This window comes from Pristis pectinata, chromosome 3, assembly GCF_009764475.1.
Source record: "Pristis pectinata isolate sPriPec2 chromosome 3, sPriPec2.1.pri, whole genome shotgun sequence".
NCBI lineage: Eukaryota > Metazoa > Chordata > Chondrichthyes > Rhinopristiformes > Pristidae > Pristis > Pristis pectinata.
Window position 1 is genome coordinate 82916380 of NC_067407.1, and position 23653 is coordinate 82940032.

The window sequence follows — 23653 nt, forward strand, 5'->3', positions numbered from 1 at the left end:
CCCATACATCAAAGAAACGGATCCACTCATACCACAAGTCATCTCTTAGATTGCTCTCTCTCATGTTTTCTGAATCTCAATCAACCATAATAGCCTAGCCTCAACAGTTTTGTTTATACAAGTTCAAGATATCCGAAACCTATTATATGAAAAATGCTTCCTTATTTCAGTCCTAACTATCATCATTTTAATTTAAATCTATCATCTCTTATTCTAGCTCCCTCAATAGAGGAAATTATATCTTTTCTATTAAAACCCTTAATCATTTTAAGTACCTCACAAATCAGTATGAAGGTGGGATTGGATGTTGGAGTGGCTCTCTTTCAGATGAGATGTTAAAGTGGGGCCCAGTAAAGATCTCAAATGTTAGGAAGACCAATGGAGTGATCCCTGGTATTCCAACCTATGTTTATGCCTTGATCATCCTCAGTGAAATCCAAGGACCTCAGTGGAAATATTAAGTATAGCTTGCACTCATAGAAGTACCATGACATTAACCTCCACTCAGCATGTATTATTGACTATTAAACAGATCAATGAACTAGAGCCATAGGCTAATATTGAGGAATATGAAAAACTAAAACATTTAAAACATAAAAGTGAAATATTATTGATCATTACATTAGCAAAAAAAATGGCATCAAGCTGTAAGTTTTGTGTTGTCAGTCTGCAAATCATCTGGCAGTTTGTACCTCATATTTAAAACAATAAATATAACTTACATGAGATATTGGTCATTTCAATAATATCTACTGTTCTTCCTCACCCCCAGTACTCAACTGATTACATCTGAACATAGTCACAAGCTTTCATCAATTATACAATATTAGTGTTACTGAAGGAAAGGTTTCAAAGATCTATTGCCAGGCATAGCTTTTGTCCTGCGTTCCCTCTCTGAGAATTTTTTACCAGTAGCATTTACAGAAATTTTATTTTAAATGCGTCTCAAGATGACCTGTTACAGAATCACCTGGACTGGCTTCCAGCAAGAGATATTCCAGTTCAGTTGTATTCTACAAACCATTTTATTAATGAATTATAATGCATTCCCTTTTTGAGTGTAAGCTTTGCTACGTTTCACTTTCCCTGAGCCAGATGGTTATTGGTACAAGACTTATTCCAAGACCGAAGCATATGTGCAGCATTGAAAAAGCATTGCATTGTGAGAAATGCTGTCTTTAAGCTGAGACGTTAAACTAAAGCCCTGTCAACCTGTTCAAGTAGCCTGATGGCATGAAGACTAAGGTATTCTACTAATATGCTGGCCAACTTTTTTTCTCAACCAAAGCTGATTGATTAGTCATTCATTTCGTTTTCTATTTGTGAGACCTTGCTGTCTGCAATGGGCCACAGCATTTGCCTAAGTAATAACAGCGACTGCACTTGAAAAATAATTTACTGGTTGTGAAGTACTTTAGGACTTCTTGATGATGTGCGAAGTGCAAGTTCTTTCAATTTTTGAAGACAAGTTAGTTCCCTCTACACCACCAACTTATATCATGCTTTTGTCCTCTGATTATGCATTCAAGCGGCAAGCAGCAGGAGACGGTCAATAAAACTGTATTTGGTGAGCCAAAGGGTTCATCAAGGAAGCTAAAATGCATTGGTACATAAAATCAGTGAAATAGAAGCGGAAGAGCTTGCCTTTGTCAGTCAAGGATGCAGTTTCCAAGGAGCCAAAGGTTCTGGAAAACAATGGTATAATTGAGAGAATTGAAGCATCGAATGGGCTTCCCCTATAGTTGTGATGCAGAATAGAACAGGTGGTATCCGTGCATGTGTTGACCTTCATGAACTTAATAAGGCTATTATGGTTGATAGTCATCCACTATCTCTTATTGACGATATTCTTTCTGAGTTAAGGGGTTTTATAATGTATTCAATACAATTTGAAAATTGTGTAGTACCAAGTTGTACTCCATGAGGACAATGGAGAGCTAATTACTTTCATTAGTCATGAAGAATTGTTTTGATTCTGTTGTGCATACTATGGTCTTAGTTCTGCACCTGCAGCCTTTAAAAAAAGACAATAATATATAGCTCACAAGGCTCACATGGTTACCTGGACAACATAATTATCTATGGAAAATCATCATCTGAAGATGAAGAAAACTTGTTTGTTACATTGTTTCATGTTACCAATGCTGGGTTTAGACTTAATTTTAGCAAGTGCCAGGATTTAAGAGTAAAATATAATTCCTTGGGATTCTGGTTTTGCTAGAGGGATTATAATCTGAGCCATCATTTTATGGTGCTGAAATTGCGGATGAAGGACTTGCTACAAATATCACCAAATTATGTCCTTTCCTTTACATCTCCTCAATTTACCACAAGCAGCAAAATAGAGAAATATATAAGCTTGCAGCAAAATAGTTTTCTATTGTTGAACCCTTGGAAACCAGTATAAAAACAAAGCATTTGACTGGAGTGATGTTGAAGCGAGTAGTTGTCACCAGATCAAGAAAAAAAAACTTCCACTGATTAGGATTTAATCTCTTTAATCAATTGGTTCACATCTTTGTGTTCATAGGTATTACCTATTACTTCTCTACTTAACTGATACCACTGCTGAATTCCTTTTCATATTTCTCCTAAATTATGATCCATTGCCCTATTTGATTCATCATACTGTTGAAATCAAAAATAATAATTCTGCCTCCAGGTATTACTCACTCTTTCCCTTGACCTCTGAAAAAATTCTTACCTACCTTTTCAAATTGTAGACTATCAAAAGTCAAGTTTGCAAGCACTTAATCACTAGATTTGTCCTTTTAATCACTCCAGATCCAGTGCCACGGGCCTTGGTAATCACCAAGATTTTTGAATTGAAAGAAACATTCTTGAAGGGACTTGATAAGATTCCTTGGATCATAAATCAGAATCTAAGCATACAATATATTCCTGTAGACTAGTTGGTGTAGGAAGGAAGTCATTCATTAAAAGAAGATAAACATTGTGTGTGTGTGTATGTGCATGTGTCTGTGCATGTCTATGTGTCTGAGCGTATGGGTTCCAAAAAATGAAGGAAATACAATTGTGTTTACAAACCATAGAACATAGAACAGTACAGCACAGGAACAGGACCTTCGGCCCACAATATTGTACTGTGGCAGGCACGGTAGTAGTGGCAGGCATGGTAGTGTAACGGTTAGTGTAACGCTATTACAGCGCCAGTGACCTGGGTTCAATTCCCGCTGCTGTCTGTAAGGAGTTTGTACGTTTTCCCCGTGTCTGCGTGGGTTTCCTCCAGGTGTTCCGGTTTCCTCACACGTTCCAAAGACGTATGAGTTAGGAAGTTGTGGCCATGCTATGTTGGCGCTGGAAGCATGGCGACACTTGCGGGGTGCCCCCAGAACACTCTACGCAAAAGATGCATTTCACTGTGTGTTTCGATGTACATGTGACTAATAAAGATATCTTATCTTAACTAACTAAATTAGTAATCAAATGTCCAACTAAACTAATCCCTTCTGCCGACACAATGTCGATGTCCCTCCATTTCCTGCATATTCATGTGCCTATCCCAGAGCCTCCTGAGTGCCTCTATCATATTTGCCTCCACCACCACCCATGGCAGTGCATTCCAGGCACCAACCACTCTCTGTGTACAAAACCTGTCCCATACATCTTCTTTGAATTTACTCCCTCTCACCTTAAATGTATGCCCTCTGGTATTAGATATTTCAATTCTGGGAGAAAGATGCTGGCTGTCTACTCTATCCATGCCTCTCATAATCTTATAAACCTCTATCAGATTTCCCCTCAGCCTCTGCCACTCCAGAGAAAACAATCCAAGTTTGTCCAACTTCTCCTTAGAGCACATGCCCTCTAATCCAGACAGCATCCTGGTAAACCTCTTCTGCACTCTCTCCAAAGCCTCCACATCCTTCCTGTAATGGGGTGACCAGAATTGAATGCAATACTCCAGATGCGGCCTAACTAGAGTTTTATAAAGCTATGTCTTGATAAGCGGTGACCAAGACAGAGCAGATTTCATACAACCACATGGAGTGGTTGAGATGGAATGGACAACATATGATGTACTGGTCACTTACTAGAATCCATCTGTGACATTTAACATTGAATGAGTTTGAAGAATGGAAATAAATACTTGCATATATATGATGTAATTCACAACCTCAGGATGTTCAAAACCACTTTGCAGCAACTTAGATATTTTTGGAACTGTTGCAATATGGAACATGCTCCCAATATGGTTCTGCATCCAGCAATCTGAGAGTAAACATGTAACCTATTTTAAAATATTAAATGAGGGATAAGTATATGCCAAGGCTGCAGGGAAAACTCCCCTCTGCTTCTTGAATCATTGCCCATTATGTTTTGGGGCTGTAGCGTACTGAAGCAGAGGCTGGAAAGTCATCCTGAATTAATTACAGCCCATTCCTCTCCTCAGAGGAGGATGGTTTAGCATTGACATCGATGTCACTTGGTACTTAGAGGACAGAAACGACCTACTTGGCCATAAAGGTTCATAATGACATTTATGTTCAGAACATAAAGGGACCTAGAAATTAAATTGAGCTAAACTGGCACTGCAGGGGGGTGCTCTGCCACTTGGCCATGGTGCAGTTGACGTGTGTTTTTCACTTGTTCACTCATTGCAAGGACTTGCTTGCTTAAGATGCGCCGATGGTGATCTTCCTTGAATAGGCGCACGTTAACCACCAGCAATTTCAGGAGTTGGACCCACCAATTGTAACCAGCCTGCACTTGTTTTGCTGCTCCTTTGTATGAGGGGGTGAACACTGAATCAGATCACTGCTGAAAGTCACTGCATGGCTTGAGGATAACTGTTTACAGGAGTGGTGGCCTAGGAGATGGGAGAGGGCACCCTACTTCACACAGACAAACCTCGACACTCTGTTTTATGAGGTGGACAACGGAATGGACAGCTTCACATCCCAGTGCCCAAGAAACCACCTAGGTCAGGCTTGAACACCAGTGGAACGAAGTGGATCGAGGACTTGGAGTGATGCCCAAGTACCTGGTCCTGGTGCAAGAAAAAAATGTAATGACCTTGCACGTTTGGTCAAGGCCAGCTCAGGTTCTACCACCTTGTGGGGAATAAAGGGTAATTTACAGTCAGTAACTGATCCCCACGGGGAGGTGGGCATAATTAGATTGCACTAAAGGGTGGGGGAAAGATAGCTCATGTGCCAGTTCCCTGCAGACTGAATTCATCTACCTATTCTTCACTAAAAGATGCAGGTGATGTTCTAAGGAGAATGAAGGCACAGCCTTTCTAAGGCACAGCCTCAGAATAAAGGGACGTCCATTTAAAACTGAGATGAGGAGGAATACCTTCAGCCAGAGGGTGGTGAATCTGTGGGATTTGTTGCCACATGGCTGTGGAGGCCAGGTCATTGGGTGTATTTAAGGCAGAGATTGATAAGTTCTTGATTGGTAAGGGGGTTGAGTTACAGGGAGAAGGCGGGAGAAGGGGTTGAGAAAAAAGATCAGCCATGATTGAATGGCAGAGCAGACTTCATGGGCCGAATGGCCTAATTCTGCTCCTATATCTTATGATCTTATGAGCTGCTGTCCTCCCTCAGGATAACAGCATTCATGCTCCCATTGCTGCCACCCCATTGCCAGTCAGCCAGATAGCCCAGACAGCTGCCGCTCACAGTGAAACGGTGCAGGTAGAAGTTCACCACCTGGGTCCAGAATGGTTCATAGTCACCCTTCACGGCTACCTAAGCCTTCTTCACTTCAGGGGAATACCTATGCACCAGTTTGGCAGCTGATACTAGGGGAGGATTAGGGAAGATAAAGACACACAGATGACGGGATCTAAAGGAATGCACAAGGATTTGATGTATTAAAAATTATCATGTCTGGAATGTTGACTTGTTTGGTTCTGACTATAATGATTAGTGTGGAGGTAATCAGTAGCAGAGGGCAGACAATGGGAACTGAGCCACTATTGAGAATGAGGTTGGTTTTATTCATTATTACTTAAGGGCAGGTGGGTGTCACTGGAAATTTAGCATTTACTAATCATGCTTAATTGCCTTTGAAGGTGGTAAGGAGTTGCCCTCCTCTTCTGTTACAGTGCTTTGTACTGAGAGAATTTTGACCTTGTTGTCAAGAGGGAAGTTCCCAAAATAATAAGCAGAGTGAAAAGACAAAATATATTTCCAAATGAGAGTATTATGTGACTGGGAGGTGCCAGATCTCTCCTCTCGATAGATCCCCCCTGTTTCTAAGTGGTGTAGGTTGACGGTTTTTCTTATGGTGGGGACAAAGCTGTGGCCATGCATTTTGCATGTTTTCTGATTGGGAAGAGAAAAATCAATTTTCAGACACACCGAGCAACCATGCTGCACGTTCCAGTTTAGAGGAAGATGTTCAGATGGGGATGCCACTCCATTACCTGAGGGCTCACACGGAGACTCAGTCCCTAGCAGAAGGGAGACCTGGCTACTATTTAGTTTTGGAATATTAAGTGGCAAGTTAATACCTCACCACACTAGTATGTGGCATGACTATCTTCATCATTTCCTCACCACAAACTTTCCCTTCAGTCCAATGCAATGCAGGTATGGGGTCGGTATTGGATCAGTAGGTAAATGGTGAGAACTCCTCTTGATGGAGACGGTCATTGACAGATACTAGTGTGGTGTGGTATGGAGCTGCTATTTAATATTCTAAATCCAAATGATGGTTGGTGTTATACATTAACACACAAAAAGGTGGAGGCAGTGTTGAATTCTTTAGGAAGTTTGTTTATTTTCTTCATGTTACTGAGTACAAATACTGCCCTGACAATCAAAATGGCATCTGCCGAAGATTAAAACAGTGGCACAAGACTCCCAAAGCACCATGACCTCTGCTGAATTGGAGGAGAGCTATCAACTATATATAGTACTGCATAAATTATACTCATTTTTACATCTGCTCCCACACCCCCATTATTTAAAATAGCCTTTCAAATAAGCTGGAGATCTCTTCTCTCTGGTGAACCTGACCTCCACTGAAGCAGTTCAGGATTTTTGTGCTGTCCAGGATATGATTTGTACAGTCCTCACGGGTATAGCGTCCAGGTGATCCAACAGCAGCAGTCAGCTCCGGCACTAGATGATGACTGAGAGCATCAGTGTTTGATGGTAATTCCCTGCTTTGAGAACATTAGTGTATTCATGTGCTCTGAAGGTCAAAGTCTATCGTTGAATTTGTGACCAAACCATTTGAGGCACTTGCTTCACTTCATGAAACAGGGACATTAGAGGCTTGTGATCTGTGTCAATGATGTAGTGACATCCTGCAATATACATACAGGAACACAGCACTCCAAACATGATGGATAAACCTTCTTTTCCAGCTGAGAGGATTCTTTTTCTGCTGCTGTGAACTGACTGGACATAAATCCTTTCCGTTTCTCAGAACCATCTTCCCTCCAATGGGACAACATAGCACCAACACCATATGGTGATGTGTCACAAGATTATCTCTCTGTCTGTGGAGCAGCTGACAAGCACATCAGCAGACTGCAGCAATTCTTTGGACTGTACAGAAACCTTTTCTTGAGCTTCAGTCCACCTCCACTTCACATTCTTTCACAGTTATTGGTGCAATAGAGCTAACAGTGTTACTGGACTTGACAAGAATTTATTATAATAATTCCACAATTCCAGATGTGGCTTCAGCTCAGTTACATTAGCTGGGGCAGGAGGATTGGTAATGCTTTTTGAATTGGGTATAGTCCTCTAGTGTCCACACAGTGTGCCAAGAGAGTACACTAACTTCTCTTTAAACATAGACCTGTCCTTTCCAGTCTGCTCAGCACTTTTTCCAGATTCTACAGCTGTTTGTCCCTTGAGGATCTCATAACTGGGATATCATCCAAAGGTACAGAAACATGGGAGTGTCTGAAAGATAACAGGTGCAAACAAAATTCTGAAGGCTAGTTGGTTATACATGAACATGTCCTTGTATTTGTTGACATTTAACAACATCTTAGATTGATCCTCCAAAAGTATTTGTTGATATGCATGACTCATATCCAATTTAGTGAACTGCTGCCTCCAGACAAAGCTGCAAATAAGTCTATTCTAGGATTGGGATAATGTTCCAAGACAAGATTCAGCTGGCAGTCAGCTTGTTATCTCTGTAAATCCTGATAGATTCATCATACTTTAGCATTGGTTCTGTCGGATCTGGTTATTTTTGAATCCGCAGGTTCTTTCAGGAGTCCAAGAATGAGTTGAAGACAACTTGGTGCTTCACAAAGTTTTGTTGGAAAAGTTTAAAACAAAGAAACAGTCACAGAGCACATGGCACTAGCTTTACTACTAGGAGATGAGCCGAGACAAAAGGAACTAAAGATAAGCTGGGGGGGTGGGGGAAGAGAGCAAGAGAGAAACAGAGGCAAGAGAGTGATTAACAAAAATCGACACCTTTTATATCTGAGATAAGAGATACTCCTTAGCTAACAACAGTCCAATCAGAAAATCTATTAGTTACCTGTGGCAAAACCAACCAATGAGAAAACACGTATTCACCTGATGGATGAACCAAGAAGCTAGGAAGTGACCATTCCTTGTACACTTGAGGTGTATTAATCACATGTTAAAAAACTACTTAAGATAGTTGAATCTAACAGTACAATGAGTGCTGCCCATTCAGAGTATTTAACGGGTTCAATTATTTGTCTCTGAGAAGCCTGTAAAGTTCTGCTTTCAACTTTGATTTCATGACATAAGGCACTGACCTTGGCTTGAAGAACTGTGCTGGAGTATTGGGATCAACATGGATTATGGCTTGGGTGCTCTTCAACATGCCTAGTTTTATCACTGTAAACCTCTTTATATTTCATAAGCACCTCCTTTAAGTACTTTGGTTTGGTGCTTTGTTCGGTCAACCCCTTTTTCCATGGAACATTGCAAACGCTTCCTCTGCATTGCAATCTTCACTTGCTTACTTCACGTGGTGAAAATGGTAGAAACTTCATAAATTTTGAGTGCCTTTCTTTAATTTCTTACTTTCAAATTGTTTGCCTTACTTTATGCTTACTCCTATAAGCTGTGGTGAACTGGCCTTTTAAACCACATATGTGACACTTTTGCATTCAGGCAGCATATGTTTCTCTCCATAGCGGTAACAGCTTTTGTTTACCTTTTTAAAATGAAGTTGGGTATGCTTCAGAAGTGTGTGTTTTGCTCACTGTTACACAGAAAGGCCAGTCTCACTTGCAAGTCCTGCATGTATTTACTTGCTGACTCCACTATTTGAGGGACTTTCAATGAGTTCTCAAAGGTCAGATTCACCCCTGATAACAACTGCACTGAATCCGGTCATCATTGGTTCTGCACACTAACCTGTCGCTTAGCATCTGTGAGTGTGTGTTGCTATATTTACAGTCTTGCAATAACTTCCCTAATTTGGCTGCATACTCAGCCACAGTTTTGTTAGTTATTCTTAACCGTGAATCAAACTTAAACCTTTGCATGACCTTGCTTAGATTTGAGTTAAAGTGATTTCTCAGCAAATCCATCGATTCCTCAATTTTGTTACTATTTGGTTTATGTTGGGGCTCCTACCACATTAATTAGAGTAAACCTCCTTTTATTTCATCACAACAGCAAGGAAATATGACGGTATCTCAGAACAGTCCTCCCATGTTTGGGTTTGAGAGTCAAATTTTGCAACTGAGACTATTGTTGTGGCCATTTTTTTCTTGATCATTTTCTTTGTCTTTTAAAAAGGATGTTCCTTCACTCTCATTTTTTGCTTTTCAAAAACAGTCTGTCTTTTAGCCTACCCGACTTAGGGAACAAATTTCTTCACTGTCAATCAGTTATATCATAACCTGCGTGAAGATTGGAGGCTGAGTTTTGTCCTTTAGTATATTTATTTATTTTCTTCAAGCCTGCTGAGTGCACGTCTGCAAACACAGCCCTTACAGAGATCAATCTAAATGGCATCCGCCAAAGATGGAAACAGTAACACAAGATAAGTCTCCACAAGCATCATGACCCCTGCAGGCTTGGTGGAGGACAACTATGAGCTGTGCACATATAGTGTGTATATATATATATGTATGTATGTATGTATATATGTGTATGTATGTATGTATGTATGTGTGTGTGTGTGTATATATATATATATATATATTTACAGTCAGGTCTCTTTTAAGACACAGACTAAGTTTCTGTGTGAGCCTTCAGCTGGTGGAAGGGAGTTCCATCTGACCCTTTTTTGTTCTAATTGTGTTCTTTCTTGTATAATTTATGTTTTTCTTGTGGATGTTGTGTATCTGATGTTATGTGCTTGTGATGCTGCTGCATTTTGCACCTGTGCATACATGTATTTGTGCATGTGATAATAAACTCGACTTTGCCTTTGACCCCAGGGATATAAGACATCTTCCTGTAAATTGTTTTCTTCATCTTTGATTGTCTGAAAACTAGATTTTATTCTACTTCCTGATTGGTGCACTTCAGCTGATGATGTATTTTCCATGCTGGGTTATTGACATAATCACGTCATTTCTGATGCAACACTCATTGAGAGCACTGCTGAGAGAGATCAGGCCATGTGGTTCTGAAGTTTGCCTGTCATTGGGCACATTCAGGCAGCTGGGTTTATAATGCTCTCTTTTCTCCATAGCATTGGTATTTGGAGCAGCCCCAGATCATCATCAGCAACTGACTGAGACTGGTCTCCTTGATTATATTTACTTACCTGCTCTTCTTTGGCATATCCTCATCTTTCCTGCAACATGGAAAAAGGCCATTTGGCCCATCGAGTCTATGCTGGCTCTCAGAGCAATCCCATCAGTTCCCCCACTTATTGCAAGCCTATTCCCTCTCACATGCCCGTCAACTTTTCTCTGCTACTCTGCTACTCGAGGGTAATGTACAATAACCAATTGACCTACCAAGCAGTATGCCTTTGGAATCAGGGAGGAAACAAGAGCACCATGGAGCATGATTGCTGACCCCCCCCCCACCCAATTCCAGAAGTTCACAACCATTGTCTGCCCCACCCACCCCATTATTGATCTCACAACCCCAGGTTCTGACCTCACAGCCCAGTCCCCTAACAACTCATCCTGGGCCCTTCTTCATTGCTTCCCCAGTCACTGTCTCTGAAATCCCCCACCCCAACCCCCCACCCCCACCCAGCCCTGATCGGTTACCTGCCCCTGGTTCAGCTGTACAGACTTCTGCTGTTCCGTGAGCTTCGTTCCTTCTCCAGATTGGAAATTGCAGGTTGCACAAACACTGATCGCCAGTCTACTGCCCTCCAATCCAACGTCCAGTACACCTTCCACCCCAATCCCCACCCATGTCAGCCCCTCCCCACAACCAGGCTGACTGCCTTTTCATAATGAGAAAGTTGGATATTTGCGATTTAAGAAAACCATGGGGCATAGCCTATCCCATATACATTGGCCTTGAGTAGTCCTTGCTCATGTGGCAGATCTATGGAATTTGTCTTGACAACATGCAGTGTTTTGCCTTATGGAATTGACCTGCCTTTGGACCATGAATAGCAGGAAGCATTAATTTATCTTTGCAAATCAAAATCTATATTGCAATAATGTTTAAAGCTGGTTGGGTGGGAGAGGATGTTCCCAGGCTCCTTAACCTAACGGCGAGCTGTAGCATGAAAGGCCAGGGGTCAGATGACAGTGACAACACTACTGACCCCCATGGTTGGATAATAGCATTGCCTATCAGGTTGGAAGCTACACCACTGTCAATCAAGGGTCCAGCTCTGCCCCATCCATTAAAGGGCACACCTGAGGATTGGCTTGTAACCCACCTTTGTTCTTGATCCTGAATCATTGGCTTGTTTCACCTGAGTGGGCTCCACCCCGCTACAGCCCTATAAAAGATGGTACACGTGGGCTCTCGCTCTCTTTTCCGATTGCTGCTGGGGTCGAGACCACAGGTGAGAGGGTGCACTTCCACAGGGGTCCAGGAGCGTCCTGAGTAGATTCCCAGTAGTGTAGAGCCATTGTTTATCCCGATTCAGGGGGTCCAGACAACATATTTGTTCATTCCCTGATCGTTTGTACTAGTTCGTTGTGTGTGTGTGTGTGTGTGTGTGTGTGTGTATGTGTGTGTGAGCGTGTGTGCACTTCACCCCTGTTGCGACTCCCCCCACATTTCGTGATCACCCTAGTGCGAGTGTGCGAGGGTGCATTTGTTCCTTCACATTCTGTTCCTGCATTGGTCTTTGTGAATAAAATCCTCCTTTTAAAGTACAAAGACTGTGTGTCCAGATACTTTTATCTTTAAGATACCAAAAGAACCTTTCTCATAACATGAGCAATTGGACACTGGCCCCAGGAAAATTTCTGCCAGTGTTGCTTTCACCATGTGGCATGATAGGAGAAGAAGAAAGCAGGCTGTCCTCTCACACAAAGGCAGAACTGACTCCGTGTGTCACATACCTGATGCAGGCTCCTGATGCTGATATTCTATTTGGGGTCTATCACAAGAAGGATGTGCTCAAAGACTCCTTAAAAACATGAAGCACTCCTGCTGACACCTGGTCATTTCAAAGGAACGTTTGAGAACCTTGGGTCCAGCGTAAGTGATGGTGGGGGCAACCACCTCTTAAACTGCCCACTCATCTTCCCTGCCAAGAACTTGCTGCCTGATCTATGGCAAAATCTGCAGCTCCCACAATGGCCTCATCTGCCACTTCAGAACTGAGCAGAAGCAATTCATCCTCAATCCCAAGGGACGGGCTAAGAAAATAGATCCTATAGTCTCCACCCCTGTTTCAGCTCTTCCAACCGATATGACCAGATCCCATTACTGCCTCTGCAATTGCCCCTCTATTCCTCTTGGTGAAATACTGTCTCATAATTATTCTCCTGGATGGGGTGGGTATTGGATCTTTGTAGGCTGGGACTGTTCCCTATACCTTTTCATAAATGGATAATAAGAAAGTCCTCTGGGCTAGAATGGATCCTACAATGGGTTAGAATGTGATAGACTATTGTCCGTGACCCCGCATGCCTGCACTTTACAGATGTGGAGGGCTTACCTCACTGGGCCTTTACGTCCTGGTGTCCTCTGGCAAGGTTGGTTGGGTGATTGGGCTGTGAGTGTCAGAGAGTCACAAGAAATTCTGCAGATGATGAATGTATCTGGAGCAATACACAAATAGTGCCAGAGGAACTCAGCAGGTCAGGCATCATCCATGGAGGGAAATAAACAGTCGACGTTTTGGGCTGAGACCCTTCATCAGGACAGAGAGTGGCGGCTTCATCCCGAAACACCCCCAACAATTGTTGACAGAAGGCAAAGCTGGGAATGGAGCTTCAACCCTTGTTATGTTTCGACTGTCTGATGTGACTATGATATTTACTTAGACAGCAACTAATAACCTTTATTTACAGTCTTGGTGATTGGCAGTAGGATCTGGATAAACATTCTCAGCAGAACAAAATGTTGGCGGGAAAATTTTATTATTAATCATTCATCACGCTTGTGTTGCCTGGAATCAGTCCTGAGGGTAAGTACTTCCCTGTATTCTGCCTTTTATAATTTCACTCTGATTATCTTTAACTTGCAGAAGAACATTAAGTTAAAAATAAATGTGCTTAAGGAATTAAGAATGAACTGGAAGAAAAGTATTTTTGTTGGTCTGTGCCTTTGTGCCTGGACCATCAGTTCCTGTCTTGGACCATTCTGTCTTCCAGTTCTCAAATCCTTGCTCATCTCGGCTTTCAAGCAGATAGCTATTCACTCTGTAATGGAATTTCCTTTTAGCTGGTCACTCAACATTACTCCAAAGTGATGCAGAACATAATGAGAGGCTGTTGACACTCAACTTACAAGAGACTTGACTGAACTAAACACAATGGATAATACTTGAAAACTGTGTTGATCGTGTTTCTGCACTAATTTGAGGCTAAATGTGCTTTAATATTTTATTTTTTTTACCATTGTAGGCTCTGGCTTACAGATAATGGAGTATTTGGAATAATTAAGCCATAATTCATCTATCAGCCTATAGTAAATATAAATAGGCAGGGGGAGAGTCCTCTAGTCCTCCAATCCAGATCCTATAATTGAATTAAAAAAAATGTAGTTCAGAGCATGCAGAGCAGGCAAGAGGATGAGGGGAGAAGAGTCTCAGCAGGAGACTCATCCACCAAGGGGCCATTTCTCCAATGTGCACCTCAGTAAGGAGCAATACTTTTGGAGACATCTATAAGACTAGCAAGTTCTGCAGATATTTAAATTGAGTTTTCAAATAAACACACTTCACATTTATTGAATAAACAAATAGGCAAAATTGGAAGGAGGGTGGGCTTTCAATATATTTTGTCAGTTCCACCTCCCTTCCCCCCATATCCCCATATTTTTACTCAGCTCCTTATGTCTGAAAAACAGATTCATGAGTTTGGCCAGATGATATAAAGTAAAAGCTGGACAATGTGTGCCTGCTGTAGGTTCATTACTCACCAGTAAAGGCTAAGGGTGAAGTCCTGCTCTTCAAAGAAGAGTCACTAGTTGCATTATAAGCATGGAGGGATAAAAAAATATTTGAGAGCAAGAATATGGGGATAAACTGTCTACTGCAGAGAATACCTAGGTGGCCTTGCAGAAGTTCCAGAACAGGAAGCTATCTGACTTTTCTTTCATTTTGTTTCCTCAGCATATGGGGTTTGTTGGTAAAATTGGCACCTGTAGCTGAAGAAAGCAGTTGAGTTTTTATGGGAGCTAGCGTGACCTTACACATCCAAAAGCGCTTCACAATCTCTCCAGTTGTTATAAAATATAGTCATTGGAGTATTGTGTTTGTCCTTAGTGAGGCTCATCTTTGGAGTGAAAATTAAAAATCAAAAGACGCGGATGGATGCTGGAAATTTGAAACGAAAGCAGAAAATGCAGGAAACTCCCAGCAGGTCAAGTAGTATCTGGAGAGAGAAACAGTTAACACTCAGGTTGAACACTCTACGTCAAGACTGCTCTGAAGCATTAACACTCTCTTTTTCTGCAGATGCTTTCTGAGTTGCTGAGTGTTGCCAACAATTCCTGTTTTTATTTATCTTTGAAGTCTTTGTGTGGGGAGGAAATCTCTTTTATATTTGCTGTTGTGCATTCCCACTCCCTGGTTTGAGAATAGTTTCAATGAAAACATTTCTACATCTCTCTCCTTATTCCCAAAATCCTTTTTTTGCTGTCTTACCACACAAAATCATTTTGGCTGTAAAAATTACCAAATAAAAAGGATTGGAAGGATATACTGAAAGAGCAAAGGGACAACGACATTAATTGTGGCAGATGGAGAACTCTAACCAAGGAAAAAGGACAATAGGATATGTGAACAAATATACTATAGATCGTCTATTTAAAGATGTCATTTAAAGCTAATCTTACTATGGTAAAAGGTATTAAATGTTCATCTGTGCAATAACAAAACAGTTAATGACACAAGCAGCTTTTGGCATTAGGTTTAATCTTTAGCTGGGGCTGTAATTGGCTTAATATTTCATGTTTGCCAACCCTGTAACTCTAATTATCCTTTACAGTCAACCTTCCATGCAGCCATTGAGATGTCTAAATTCGCCTCATAAACCACCTATCACTCCTCTGCATCAAAGTACTTTCAAATACGCCAAGACAGCAGGAAAGGTGGTGAAAGGCAAATTTAGGAGTGAGATCAGATTGTATTTCTTCGGACAGACAGTGACTTAGAGCTGGGTGGGTTGGCAGGCAGATGGACTGCAATCAGGACAAGAGTTTAATTTAAAGAGCAGCTGGTCACTTCTCGTAGGAAGGCAGTATGATTAGTATACTGGAAGGGTGCAATCTATCCACCTTACTCTCAGGATTAACAACAATGTGCATTTATATAACCCCTGTAACATGTTGAATGTTCCAAGGTATTGAATCTTCGAATGTACTTCATTTGATGCTGGACCATATTGGGAGATATTAGAGCATTTGACTAAAAGCTTTGGAAGGTGATAGGTTTAATAAAGGAGAGAGAAGTAAAGAAAAGTCTCAGCAAGAGGATGTTCAGGGACCATTTCTCTGATGTGCACCTCAGCAAGGAGCAATGCTTTTGGAGACTGCATCTTACCATGGTGGTGCTGTTGGAGATATGTCAGAGGGGTATTGTTGTCCACGGCTTCCATATCTCTTGCAGATGAATTCCTGGGAGATGGAACTATTGATGTCACAGGAGGGAGAGGGATGGGCGGATGGTGTTGGGAGGGGGAAATTCTCATCACAAAGGTCACCAGATTATGAGATCAATGAGGGGAGCATTTTAAAATAAGGATAATTTATTACAGCCTCTCCACCAATGGGTTTCCCAACATTGTTCGTAGGTTGGAGTTGTCTTCTGGCCCTCATGTAAGAAGGAAATTCCTGAAAGGTCTTGATAGCTGAAGGTTTGGCAGATGTTATGGGAGCCATTACAACAGAGGTTGAGCAATAAACTAGTGCTGGAAGAGTCCTGATATTGTGATAGGGTTGGTCAGGTTACAGGAGTAAGGAGTGGCAAGGCCAGATGAAAATAATTTGAAGATTGTAAAAACTAAGGGTTGCTCATCTGCAAACAAATGTAGGACAGAGGGAATGGGCGGATGGTATGGTACAAGTTAGGACATGGGCAGCAGAATTTAAATGAGGAACTTATGAAGAGTGGGAGGCTAACCAGGAGTCCATTGGAATAAAATGGTCTGGAGGAAATAAAGAAATGATTCATTTCAGCAGCAGATTATTTGGGAGAGGGCGGGAGCTGGATTCTTTTTTGCTGTGATTGTTAACAGCCGACTAATAACAATTCTAAACAGCTGATGGAAGAGTCTCATGCATGGAACTAAAGAGGAACCATTCAGCAGCAGGAGATTGGGTAATTTTCTTGTCTGTGTACAAAACAGAAGGGAGCATATGTGCATTGTAAATGAGCAGATAGGACCAATGCCACGGAAGGAGATGTTTGTGTTAACTTAGGTTCAGTAAAACATATGTCCAGCAGGTCTGTATATTTGTGTTTTCCTTGTGCTAATTGGACTTATTAAGACTAACTTTAAGTGTGCGAACATATGAACAAAAACACTTGAAGGCTTTTGCCCTTAGCTTTGTTCGCACATATGCTTATAACTATAATTAACTTTAATTGAATATCAGAAAAAAATGATAAACTTGTATTGGTTATACACATAAGCACCCAAAGCATGGAAAACTGCCATAAAGTGAAAAACTGTCTTTTGTCTCGAATAATGGAAATAGGATTGCTTAATAAAGCAAAACTCTTCTCAGTTTTAGCTGAATCATGATGTGTTCAAGTAACAGGCATAGATGGAGAGTGAACTGATAGCTATTTACTTTTTTTACAATGAATAACTTCTGCTAGTTTGTTTCATGCTAAAAGCACAGGTGACTGTGGCAGTGTACGGCAACCCTGAACAGAGTAACACAAAGTAAGTTTTATGTTTTAAGGTGAGTTGTGAAGAACAGCAGCATTTCTGCGAGGTGCCCAAGTCTGACACTACTGTCTCGGTATTCATTCCTGGTAACACATGAGCATGTTTCACTCCCCAAAATTCAGTCCCATTGACTACAAGTGAACTAAATTTCAGAAAGAGGGTACAACTGATGGGATGAATTTCTAAGCACATTACTGGTTGATGCCACTCTAATGATGCTGATTTCATCCAGTTTTTTTTAACATAAGATTCTTCAAAGGGAATTCTGCTTGGAAATTTATTGGGGAAAGGTTTGGATTTTGCTCACATAACAATGATTAGTCAATGCCATAAGTCTTCAGCTGGGGCTAAAAGATGTACATTAGTGAATAAGCCAGCAAATTTTATGTTCTGCTCAATCTGTAATGTTGCTCAACTCCAACCCTACATCAGGTTAGGTGCTGTTGAAACCTTCATCTATAATGCTCTGCCCTCTAACTTTGGCCATCCTGATGCCATCTTGGCCTTTTTCCCTTGCTCTGCACTTGAGGACATCCTGCACTCTGTTCCTGTGCAATAACCCTCACCCAGGTTCTATTCACCTGTCACTTCTGAGCTACCTGACCTCAATTAGCTTTTGGTTTAGTTACAAGCATAAGAACATGAGACAACAGGAATAAGAGTAGGCCACTGGGCTCTTCAAGCCTGATCTGCCACTCAGTATGATCTTGGCTGATTTGCCTCAGGTTGTATTAAAATTCTCATCCTTGTTTTCATATCCCTCCATGCTTCCAACCTAAATCTGTAATCTCCTCTGGCCTAGTAACCCTCCAAGATAACTTTGCTTCTTTAATTTTAGTTTCTTGTTCATCCCTGAATTTATCTGCTCCACCATTGTCAAGCATGTCTTCAGCTGCCAAGGCCCGAGGCTCTGGAATTCCCTTCTTAAAAACTTTCCTTTGTTAAGATGTTCCTTGAAATCTATCTCTTTAACTGGGTTTTTGGACATTCATTTCACTATATCCTTATCTGGCTTGATGTTAATATTTTTGTGTCTGAGGACAATTTGCTGCATTAAAGCATCCATGTAAATAGATAACATTGCTATTATTGAAGTCAATAAATTTGAATTAGAAGAAAATATTTTGGAGTTAGTTTTGTTGTAAGTATTCAAATATAGGTCGGCAAGGTTAAAGCTTTGCACTACTTGTAAATAAAGTGTAGAGGTTGCCAAGTTTTTGTTATGATCACCTGCTTTTTAAATACAGGACACACATAAGCTTTTACACTTTTGTATTGGTCTCTTTGAGTGAAAAAGCCATTCTGAGACTGTCAAACTAACAAGGGGAGTGCCTTTAAAATCACAAAGACAGAAGTGGAGACAAAAGCTGTGATCTAATTTTAACACATTAAAGACATAATGGTAACTAGTCACATTATGCAACAGAAGGCAAAGGCTATTTAATGTCTGTAGTGTAGGACCATGCTTTATTGTTTTATTGTTAAATATGTTCACACATTATGGCTACCTAGCTCTTGTGGTTGCCTGGATACAACCTAATCAATGCAACAATGCGTGCAGCAGGAAAACAGAGGTAAAGTTGTTGACTCTTTGATAAGTGCCTCTTCAAATGAAACATCTTTCATCCTATTTTAAGTCATAAAACTATTTTCTTAATTTTCTTGCAGCCAACAAATTTGTGATTCATATTGAAGGTCTGTGATTCTGCATGCTAGCTTCCAGGGGTTTGATATGTTGGACCAGTTAATGTATTATTAACTAGTTTTTTTTTGCATTTTTTTTGCAACATTATCAAGCAATATTATTCTAACTATCTTGTGTGCATACAGGCTGGAACACTCGGATGTCTCTTTATTAAAATAAACAAAGAGATAATTAAGCACAGTCTAATCTAAACATTACCAATGGGCCTGTTCAGGAAGTCATTGTTCAATGAGTAATGTATGCTCGCGTGTGTGTAAGAAGCGTTGACAAATAGTGTGTGCTAGATGACTCATTAGGCAATCCTTTAATCTCCCACTGTACTAAGAACGTGTGCATTGTCACCATCTTTTGTGTTTGCTTTAAAGGCTAAAATTCTACTGAAACATTTTTGAAAAGACACTATTATTAGTCCTGTCTCCACTGTGAGTCTTCTTGTAGAATTTTTATGTGTTGATCAGAAATCAATGCAAGAAATAAAGAGACAACTTAATTCGCTATTATGGCAGTCATGGGGAATAAACTGGGGGAGTGAGGCTAATTGGACAGTACTTCAAAGGGATGGCAAGGGCACAGGTGGCTGAATGGCCTTCTGCTGTACTGAAGGTTTCAGCATTCAATGCTTTACTCTTAATAAAGTAGACCAAGTAATCCAGAAATCCCCCTGCAGCTTTAACTTTATCAACAACCTGGAGCTAAGAAGCACCCATTCTTTACATGCTGGAATTATAAAACCAAGTTCAAGTTCAAGTTCAAGTTTATTGTTATGTGCATACATACCCAGGTTATAAATACCATGAAAATTAGTTTTTTTGTAGGAGCAGCACAGTACCTTACAAACATGACAAACATAAACTACATAGACTTAAATTAACATAAATTATACATAACTTGCATGACGAAAACAAAAATAAACATAATGACATAAGTGCAAGTTGAGGGAAATATAGTCTGAGGTAGAATTTTTCAGGTCAGTTCAAAAACCTGATGGCAGTGGGGAAGAAACTGTTGTAGAACCTTGGTGTCATGTTTGAAATGCCAAATGCTGCTTTATGTGGTAAACTGCCTCATGAACCAGATGCACCACTCCAAAGTCTTGAGCAAGATGGCGCTGGAGTGTGGCGACTCGTTGCAAGCTGCTCTTTGCAGATCTACTCATTACTTTTACTATAATCGTTCTACACTTTTAAATTTACATTCTATGTCACTATTACCTCAACACACTGTGTAATGAATTGATCTGTACGAATGGTATGCAAGACAAGTTTTTCACTGTACCTGTGACAATAATAAACCAATACCAATACCAAAGTCAAACATCTGCCAGCAGTTTGATGAGCAGCCAACCAGCCCTTACACCAAGCATTCCACCTTCACCAAACACATTGGAGTTGGTGGTGTTTGTCCGAAATAATGAGGATACTGAAACCAGGGATCACATGCTGATGTTCTTGGAAAGAGATATGGAAATTCTGGTGGAAGCAACAGAAGAAGGAAGAGATCTGCTTTGAGTAAGGGGAGGCGGAAAGCCTGCCTGGGTTGGTTTCAGGGATATAACGGCAAGCAAACTATCAGCCCAGTCACTAATTCCAAGGACTATGGATCTGTGCCTGAATAAATTCCATGGCACAGCCAGAAATGTTAAGGTAAGACTTTGCATTCAAACAACTCTGCTCTTCAAGTGTTTTTTTTTATCCTTTCCACATTCCACACAGATAAAGAAATGTGATGACATTCTGCGCAGACTATTGGATTTACAGAAGTCCATGAACTTGCTCTGTCTGACACATTCACTGAGTGCAAATACCTTGGTGATGACAATAAGACAACACAATGCATCTCACTTACGTAAGCACCATTTGTAACAAATAGACACACTAACAGACACAATTTTCTGTTGCAGACTAAAGTCGGCAGGAATTGTGGACTGTCCCTTCAAACTGGTGGAGGACCATCCATTATATAAAGGTTGATTCCCATGGAAGAACCAGAGAGTCAAAGAGAAACTGAACACTGAAGCAGGCCCTTTGGCCCACCAAGTCCACATCATCAACCACCTATTTAAACCAATCCAACATTAATTCCATATTTATTCTCGCCACATTCCCATCAACTCCACCCAGAGTCTACCACTCACCTGCACACCAGGGGCAATTTACAGTGGCCAATTAACCTACCGACTGGTATATCTTCACGTTGTGGGAGGATTTTGGAGTACCACATGGGAGAGCGTGCAAACTCCATACAGACAACACTTGACATTGGGTTCAAACCTAGGTCTCTGGCACTGTGAGGCAGCAGCTCTATTAGTTACGCCACTGTGCATATCTTTCAAGATTTCAAGAAGCATATGTATATCTTTCTGACAATAGTGTGGGCAAGCCAGAAGTTTTTTTGGAGTTGCTGAAGGTGTCTATCCTGGTGTTTTTCTGTATGATGTTCATTCATTCTTTCATCATGTCTTTTGCTGACCACATGCCTGGTTGCTATTTTTATGTAACTACCTTCACAAACACTAATGTGTCTCTTCTCCCTCTGATTGTCATTGCAGCGAGAGCAAGTGTGGAAAGAGATGGGAGTGATGCAGCTCCCTCATAGGAGTAAGAGGAGGAGGAAGAGGCAGAGGCACAGGGTGGAGCACCTTGGTGATGAGTCTGACAGTGAAGACTCTGTGGCCCCAGGCAAGTTTGACTGAGTTCACAGAGACACCTGCTGGTGCCACGGGTGCTGTGCCACTGCATCTGGCTCCACACGGCACCCTCTTGGATATGGGCACCACCAGGAATGTGCAGCCAGGATCCACAGTACTGAATCTCAATTACATGGGGTGAGACACTGGGAACTCGTGGGATGCAGATTGTCCAAATGGTATGGAAGGGGTCTCTAAGGTCTAGCCAGAGGCCACGACAGCAGAGCAGCCTTGGCCAAGAGGACACTGTGGAAGGAAACACACGGTAGAAAGTTGGAGAAGATACTTAACAAAATACTAAGGATCTGACAACTTACTGTAACTTGTAGGGACCATATGGGAGTCCATGTCCACAATCTCGCATCTTGTCCCTCATGGCCTGGAGAATATGTGGAGAGAATATTTGTAACGCCCAGACCTTCACTGTGGCCATTAGGCATTACATGGCCTTGTGGATTTTCTTGCTGGTTCGTGCATGCACAGGTAGAATCTGTCTATGAGAATTTCTGACTTAAGAAGCTCAAACTACATCCATTGAGATCCTGAAACAAAAACAAATAATGCCAGAAACACTCAGTAGGCCAGGCCGCATCTGTGGAGAGAGGAACAGAGTGAATGTTTCAGGTTAATAACCCCTCATCAGGCTTTGCCTTAATACAGGGGCAGTGTGTAAAAACTCCTTTCCCTTCCTCTGCCTGTTAGAGTCGCTCACGCATCAGCTGCAGATTGGTTTAAAAGTATCTGAAGCAGGTTTATCTGCATCAAATGCTCCATTCTTATAAACAATTGTAGACCATGTGCAGTTTCTATCCTCATGTGGACCTGAGGGTAGAAAGTGCTGAGCACCAGCCTACCAGTGTGAAATGCGCTCAGGGACTAGGTTGGTTCAGGAGAGCCAATGTTGATCATTTGTGTCTGCGAGGATTTAATTTATCAGTATCAATAAACATCTTGCATCATGTCTGTCACATCTTAAAGTATTGCACTGTTCATTTGAGAGCTTCTCATGTCAGACATGCTAAGTATCACTCATACAAAGTGCATGTTACCCCTCCACCTGATTAGCTCAGATGTCACTGTTACAGTTTTGAATCTACTCCAGATAAATTTCATGGAGTGATATCCTTAGAGCATTCCCACAAGATCCAATTCCCTGTAACTTGGAATATCCCACTATCGAACCGCAAAGAAAAATCAATGACTGAATTTTCGCTTATTTTTTTAATCAAACGATGGTCCTTGATTTAAAGACAGGTAGAATTAATGGAGGTTACACTCTAAATAATGACACCCTGCACTAATAATGTGGTAAGGTTCCTCATAAGATTGATAATCAAAGATATTGTGCCGGAGTTGCGAAAGAGATTGTTAGGCCAGGTGACCTAATTATCCCTCAAAGAGTTCAGTTTTAAAGAGCATCTTAAAAGAGAGATGATAGACAATTGGAGAGGTTGAGGGAGGAAACTTCATAGCTGTAGGCCAAGGTTGCCAATGGTATGGCTGCCAGTGGTGGAGTGACAAAACCTGAGGCCGATCATAAGGCCAGAACTGAAAGAGTACAGAGAACTATAGTTTGCAGTGTTGGAGGCGATTGAAACAGGGGAGGGACATGGCTGTGAGAGCTTTAAAATCAAGGATCGTAATTTTAAGGTGGAACATAGCTGGACTAAGGGCCGGTGGAAAGTGACCTGTGGGGCAATATGTTCAGTTGTCCAGGTGTTTCAGACTTATTGAGTACTTGATCAAAGATTTTGAGCTTGTCATTGGATCCCTGAAGCAAACATAAGATTTACCTGATGGGCGACTGTATACGATGACCAGTTGGGCT